The sequence below is a fragment of the Apium graveolens genome, chromosome 7 (genome assembly GCF_009905375.1).
Source record: "Apium graveolens cultivar Ventura chromosome 7, ASM990537v1, whole genome shotgun sequence".
NCBI lineage: Eukaryota > Viridiplantae > Streptophyta > Magnoliopsida > Apiales > Apiaceae > Apium > Apium graveolens.
In genome coordinates, this window is record NC_133653.1 from 36,413,390 (window position 1) to 36,421,328 (window position 7,939).

Sequence of the window (7,939 nt, forward strand, 5' to 3'; positions counted from 1 at the left end):
TACATTATTTGTTTCGGTAAATCAATAAAACTCGTATTTTCTAGAAACGGGAGCTTTTTATTAAACTATCACAATTATCACCTCGTAATACGTGTAACCAGGCGCTGAGACCAAGACCGTAGTACAAATTGTACTGATTTGGATAATTATCCCGAAAACCGATACCGTTTGGATCAGTTTTTATAAATAAATGTACCATTTTACATCCGGAATGATCCAACGGGATACTAATTTCCCGTAATTATAAATAGCCTCTACTGTATTTTATTTTGTGCCGGAAATCATTTGCAAAAAGTATTACAGAATTTCTACAGAGAAAATACTCTAATTATATTTTGTTCTTCGTAATCAAACACAAATTCGAAGGCGTTATCGATATCCGATTTTGGCGTACATATACTCAAAACGAAGCTACTGAAATCTAGAATCCAAATCTTCCATCAATTTCAACCCAGAAACATCAGAGTAAGCAAGGTGTAAGAAAGGGAAGCAAGTGATCAGAAAATAGAATTGACATGTAGAAAATACAGCAAGTGATCAGAAGCTAGAAGCAAGGCATAGGAGAAGCAGATGAGTGGTTGTTGAATAGAGTTGTTAGACGAGTACAAGTGAAGTTGAAATCGATCATGATAAGGCAAGTACTTCTAAACCTTTCTCGAGATATATTGCAAATATTTCTAAATTCTCTTGTGACATATTGTGAATATTCAAAATAGCTCTGTTTTATACTATAAGCACTTTGAATCCTTCAGCCTTGAACCTGAGCCACATCATTTGATTTTTGAGCCGTAAGCCTTATTCTTTGTGAACCATTTCTTGTTGATTTACCAAATATTAAATCACACAAATACGATACTACACCATAAATATATAACCATCATATACCAAACACTGGAACAAAATTGTTTTAAACATACAGAAACTTTTATACTCAACCATACCTTGTGATATCAAAGTACTAAAACCTTGTCAAAACACTATTCATCTAATACCCGATTATCCTACCGGCTGGAGGCCACTTCTTTTATGTATTTGGACATACCCTTTCGGTAACCATGAATTTTACCATGCTCTTATACAAATGTTTTATTGTTATTGATTATGATCTGGTTTTATTAAATTCTGTTGCTTATCATATTGAACTGCTTTAGAATTGGATAGTTTTCTTTGTGTGGACCAGATTCGTGGTCAGACCATATCGATGGTCAAGTTAGGCCAATGCGTGCCTTGGATCCAGTAGTCAGAGCAATGCTGTGTGCTTTGCTCGGGGTTAGTGCGTGACTGATCAGCAGCCTAACCTTGGTTTTAAAAACTTAAAATGAATATCCGATTCTATTGGTTGTTTAACAAGAAACTTGATTCCTTTGAATCATCTCGTTTATTATTGTTTAACCTCAGTTATTGATAATATGACTTGCTGAGCTAGTTAGCTCACTCTTGCGAATCTTTTTATGTATTCTACAGTTAAAAAGGATATGGTTGATAGCGAGGTTTCCCAGTTCAATGTTCGAGCTAGGATTCCATGTTATGATTGATCGAGCTAGCAGGAGCTTATTGTAGTAGTGAGATAGTAAGATTGTAATAATAATTTCATATCAGTTTTAAATGAAATTAGTTGGGATTTGATACGTTGTAATAAAAGTTAAGGTTGTGGTTTGTGTTCATACTTTAACATGTTGCGATCCGTGATTATGTAAAGCACGGTCATTACAAATAATATTTTATATGCAGGTTTATATATTGAGTATATGTTATGGACCCCAAACTTCTGACCCGGGTTTGGAGGGCGCCACACAGTGCGTCTAAGCCTGGCCATCTTCTTGCTTAACTACCATGGTTAGATTAAAACAAAATGTATGAGTATAAAACTCAGCAAGTAACTATATAGCAGTTATACAATATTAAATCCACAATATACTTTACCAAACTCGGGGCATTCTACTTTATTTGTTCTAGGTGGCAGATTTCCAGCTTTTGGGTTAAGGAAAAGTTATGAAGGAAAATGTGGGGCTTTCAAGGAACAGGGCTCAACGCAGGATGAAAGCCGACAGTCATCACAAATCATTAAAGGATCATAATAGATCTTTCAGAAAGGGGAAAGCAACAGTATTTCACTATATGGGATCAAATTTATGATCAACAGATTAAAATCAGGGTTCTCGAGCTTTAAGCTCCACATTAACACAATCAACTCTTTTCAAAACAATATAAACCATTTTTCATTTTCAAGAATCAATTTCTGAACAGGAAATTTCAGTTTCATTTTAAGTAATCAATATAGAACCCTTGATTGGACCACTTTATCTTTTCATTTTATTTTAATACGGGTGATCAGCCCGTACCGACCTCCATCTGGTCTTTAAGGTACCATACGGCATAATTTCAGCCTTAAACTGGACTAGCCCCGCTAGCCTCTTACAATGACTGGACTAGTCCCACTAGCCTCTTACGTCCAATCCAATCCATCAAGAATTCGTTTGGAAAACCTTGAGTTGGAAAAAGTAGGTTTTCGAAATTCATTTTTATCATTACCAGGAATATGAAATCATTCGGACTCCTTCAAGTCGAAACTCATTCTTAGATTTAATTTCAAGAATTCAAAGTTAAGGAAATGAATCAAGGATAAACAAGATGAAATTCTAGGGGTTTTGATTCAATGATAACAAGGTATTTAAGTTAAAAGAATCAGACTATTCCAAGGATCAATAGGGTGATCAAGTAATGAGGTATCATTAAATAGGTTTTGCAAAGGTAATTATAGGGTTCAATACAATTCATGGCTTAACAAATAACTTGAACTGAAAAGGCAGGTTACTAAAGGGTTGAATCAGTAAGCTTATAAATAGCAGTTTATTAAGATCGAAACGGGATATCTCAAATCATTAACAGTTCCAAACTCTACATGGTATGAACAATAACCTTTCTATAACTATTTTTACAAGTAATGAGAGTTACTTGCCTGAATTTGCTTTCCTGAAAGTTGAACTACTGCCACCTAGTATACCCTTTCCTTTTCTAGCCTGAATGCCCTCACGCTCCGAATCTACAATAAAACCAAAATCTTAATCAGTTCTCAACTCTCGTTCCCGGAACGATCACTCAATACGATTGCTCGATTATACTCTTGACTCAATGTACGAGTATAGCTTATACACATAAGCAAATAGCACATCACACATCATATACTTTAACCTTAACCTTTACACCTTATATATACTCAACAATCAACTTAAATCATACTGGTATAGCTTTTACGAGTACATGATTTATTCATGACTAAATCTTTTACGACCATAACTGTCACTTAGAGCTCTTTGACAACAAACCACTTTATTTCCTTTTCTTTTATCCTTTAATTCGAACCACAACAACCACAATTAAGTCACCTATCTCCTAGAATTTCGCATGTAATTACTTAGCAAGGTATTGGAACCAATTCATCCACTTTTCAACTTGTATTCCATTCGGCCATACACATAAAACACAATCACATATACTCAAATTCATTTTCATATAATCAAACACAATAAACTCCTTTGGTAAGCATATTACAAGCTTCATTCTTTTAGTCCAAAAATTCGAATCATATTCATTTAAGAATCAACTTCGAACACAAGCATATTCCAATCAATGTCATGCAACCAAGTTCTTATTAGTAATTAGCATATATTCTCACAAAAGTCCACTTAATTCTCTTTTAATCATATGACCCATTCGGGTTTTTCAATAAATCACACATGTAAGGATCAATTTTTGACATGCAAAGTTGTATCTCACATTTCCCACTTGTTTTAAACCTTAACTTAGTCATTCAATTCATTTTCATCAAGCTTTCTAAAGCACAAAACCAAACATCACCCAATGACTCAAATCTTAATCAAATTATTCAATCAACATGCATGCATTCACTTAATCATCAAATCAATCTCTTCTAAACCCATTTTTCATTCGGCTAAATCATGTTCTACAATCTCAAGGATCAAAGAATGACATGCATTACTTCTTCTTCTTTAAAACTAACATGCAACCACTTTCTATACTAAATAGGCTTAGTTTACACTAAGATCAAGCCATCAAATCTAATTCCCCTTTTTAATTAGCATAAAGCCGAATTATAAACCCAACATGCAACCTTAAATTTTGATTTCCTAAACATCAAATGACTTACACACATATCAATAATCAAAACAATCCATTTTCAATCACATACTAAATTTTCAAAGAAAATACCAAAAACCCTTTTTTGATCTTTCAAGAACCTAACATGCAAGGCTTAAAAATCAAATTAACACATCATTAAAACTCCACCGGCTCTCCTTGGATCATAGCCGGTGGTGGTCGAACTTAAGAGAGCCCGCAACGGGTCTCCTCTCGAGTTTTAAACCACAAAATCTCCTTGAATTCACTCTTATGATCTTGTATCAAGAAATCAATTTCCTTGTACACTACCATAGAGATGATCACCAAAACACTTACACAAATACTCACATGCAAATGGAATTTGAGAAGTATACCGAAAATAGAAACTATAGAGAGCAATATCTTTGAGTTTGAGTGAAGATTGGGTGTTGCATGCAAGAGAGAGAGAAGAGAGATGGAGGGAGCCGAGAGAGAGAGAGAGAGTAGCCGAGAAGAGAGTGAAAAAAAAGAAAGAGAGAAGGGGAAATGGGGTGTACGGGAAAAGAAAAGAAAAGGGGGGGAGAATGAGTTTATAAATGATCAAGAACAAGGGCAATTTAGTAATCTACTAAATCCCTTTTAGGCTTATTTGATCCTTTCTTTTTACTCAAATAAAAATCAAATATAAAATATATCTTTCTCGAAAAGTCAAAAATTATTGCAAATGATGATTTTAATACGTAGATCTCAAAATTAGCTTTCCAACCATTAATCATAATAAAATTTTGAGCGTACGGTTGATTTTATATGATTTCCGCAAGCTCGCCTTAATAATAACATTTTCCACATAAAATTCAGTTAAAAATGCAATGACCACCAAATAAATCTATTCATTATTTTTAAGAAGTCTCTAGGACTATTATGAAGATAACAAAGCAAATCCCATGTTTTTATCTTACTCAGATAATTTTATAAAAATGCGCGAAGGTTAAATAAACCTTCATTTAAAACAAATAATTCCTCTAAATTCATAAAAATGTCACAGAGCACATAGTCATGCACACAGATAAGCAATCACACTTATACGATCACATAACAACTCAGGTCTGATCAGAGAATTTGTCCTTCTTTAATCTTTACCCTTTTCTACGCGTATCGGGTCACGTTCAGCCTGACGGCCCGACGCTTAGCGTTTCGATTACGCTTCTCATTATCACTATCGGCCGACACGTCACTTAGGACGAAATACTTTATTTAAACATTCATTTTACTCAATCACACATAATTCACATTTTATATTCTTTAAATTCTTATTAGGACGGGTTCCGTTCTACCTGATGGCCCGACACCACAGCTTAACTCCTAAGCTAACTCTTTAAATTGGAACGTTTTTACTTACGCTCCTATATTCTAATGTACAAAAAAGACAATTAATCAACACTTAATCACATAATTATAATCACATCACATAAAACATACTTTATTGACTTAATTACGTCAAAAAATTCTCAGTCGTCACAATCTACCCTCCTTAAAAGGATTCTGTCCCCAGAATCTAGTCTAAGCAAATAGATGGGGATACTTTTCTTTCATTTCACTTTCTAATTCCCAAGTCGATTCTTCGACTAGCGGATTTCGCCACAATACTCTAACTAGAGGTATGACTTTATTTCTAAGTGTCCTCTCCTTTCGGTCCAAAATTCGAACTGGTTGTTCCACATAAGACAAATCTTGTTGGATTTCTACTGGTTCCAATTCAATCACATGACTCGCATCCGCATTATACTTCTTTAGAAGAGATACATGAAATACATTGTGCAGATGTTGCATTTGCGAAGGTAGCGCCAATTCATATGCCACCTTCCCAACTCGTCGTAGTACTTCAAACGGTCCAATATACCTAGGACTCAACTTCCCTTTCTTTCCGAATCGGGTTAAACCTTTCCAAGGAGATATCTTTAATAAGACTTTGTCTCCAGATTTGAATTGCACATCTTTTCGTTCTTGATTTACGTACTTTGCTTGTCGATCTTGAGCTGCAATTAATCTATTTCGAATCATTTCTACCTTTTCCTTCATTTGTTGAACTAGCTCTGGGCCAATTAATTTGCGCTCACCAAATTCGTCCCAATATGTAGGGGATCTACATTTTCTTCCATACAACGCTTCATAAGGCGGCATGCCAATACTCGCGTGATAACTGTTGTTGTAGGAAAACTTAATTAACGGCAAATGATCGTCTCGGTTTCCTTTGAAATCTATTGCACAGGTTCACAACATATCTTCAATTATCTGAATTGTCCTTTCACTTTGTCTGTTTGTCTGCGGATGATATGCCGTACTCATTTTCAACTTAGTTCCCAAATGATCATGGAATTATTGCAAAAATCTCGAGTTAAACCTTGGATCTCTATCAGACATGATAGATACAGGGACTCCGTGGCGCATCACAATCTCATCCAAATACAATTTGACCAACTTTTCCAATGAAAATCTTTCATTTATCGGCAAGAAATGTGCTGACTTTGTCAACCGATCGATTACCACCCAAATTGCATCATGATTAGACCTGGTTTTAGGTAATCCCACCACGAAATCCATCGCTATATGCTCCCATTTCCATTCTGGTATATCCAGTGGCTGAAGCAATCCGCTCGGCCTTTGATGTTCCGCTTTGACTCTTTGGTACGTATAACATTTACTTATCCATTCTGCAATTTCCTTCTTCATGTTTGGCCACCAATAACTTTCTTTTAAATCCTGGTACATTTTCGTACTTCCAGGGTGAATTGAAAATCTCAAGTTATGCGCTTCTTGCAAAATCTCGTGCTTTAGTTCCATGACATTAGGTATCCAAATACGTGAGTTAACACGGTATATTCCTTTTTCATCCTTTTGAGCTTTAATTTCTTCTCCCGTCAACTTATCCTTTTCACGATTCATTACTTGCTCTTAACAACATCGAATCTTTTACCAAAATTTCGGGTTAAAATGACATCGCATATATAGCTTCATCTCCAAATTCTGGAGTCTGCACCTCTATTTCCATCTTTTTAAAATCTCTGATCAATTCTTCTGATGATGTTAACATATTCAACCTTTCCTTGCGACTTAGAGCGTCTGCTACCATATTTGCCTTTCCAGGATGATAGTTGATCGCACAATCATAATCTTTTATCAATTCTAACCACCTTCTTTGTCTCATATTCAATTCCTTTTGAGTGAATATATATTTTAAACTCTTATGATCCGTATAAATCTCGCACTTTTCCCCGTATAAATAATGCCTCCAAATCTTGAGGGCAAACACAATTGCTGCCAATTCCAAATCATGCGTTGGATATTTTTGCTTGTGTGGCTTGAGTTGCCTTGACGCATATGCTATTACCTTCCCGTGTTGTATTAACACACATCCAAGTCCTTTATATAAAGCATCACTGAATATCACAAATTCCCCCTTTTTTATCTGATAATACCAATACTGGGGCGGTTACCAACCTCTTCTTTAACTCTTGAAAACTTTCCTCGCACTTTTCTGTCCATACAAACTTCTCATTCTTTCTTGTCAACTTCGTTAATGGAACGACAATCTTAGAGAAATCTTGCACAAACCTCTTGTAATATCCGGCTAATCCCAGAAAACATCTGACTTCCGTAAGAGTCTTGGGTCTTTCCCAATTCATTACAGCTTCTATCTTGGCTGGGTCCACTTTGATTTCTTCTTTATTAACTACATGCCCAAGAAATTGCACTTCTTTTAGCCAAAATTCACACTTTGAAAACTTAGCATACAGCTTCTCTTTCCTCAGAATTTCCAAGG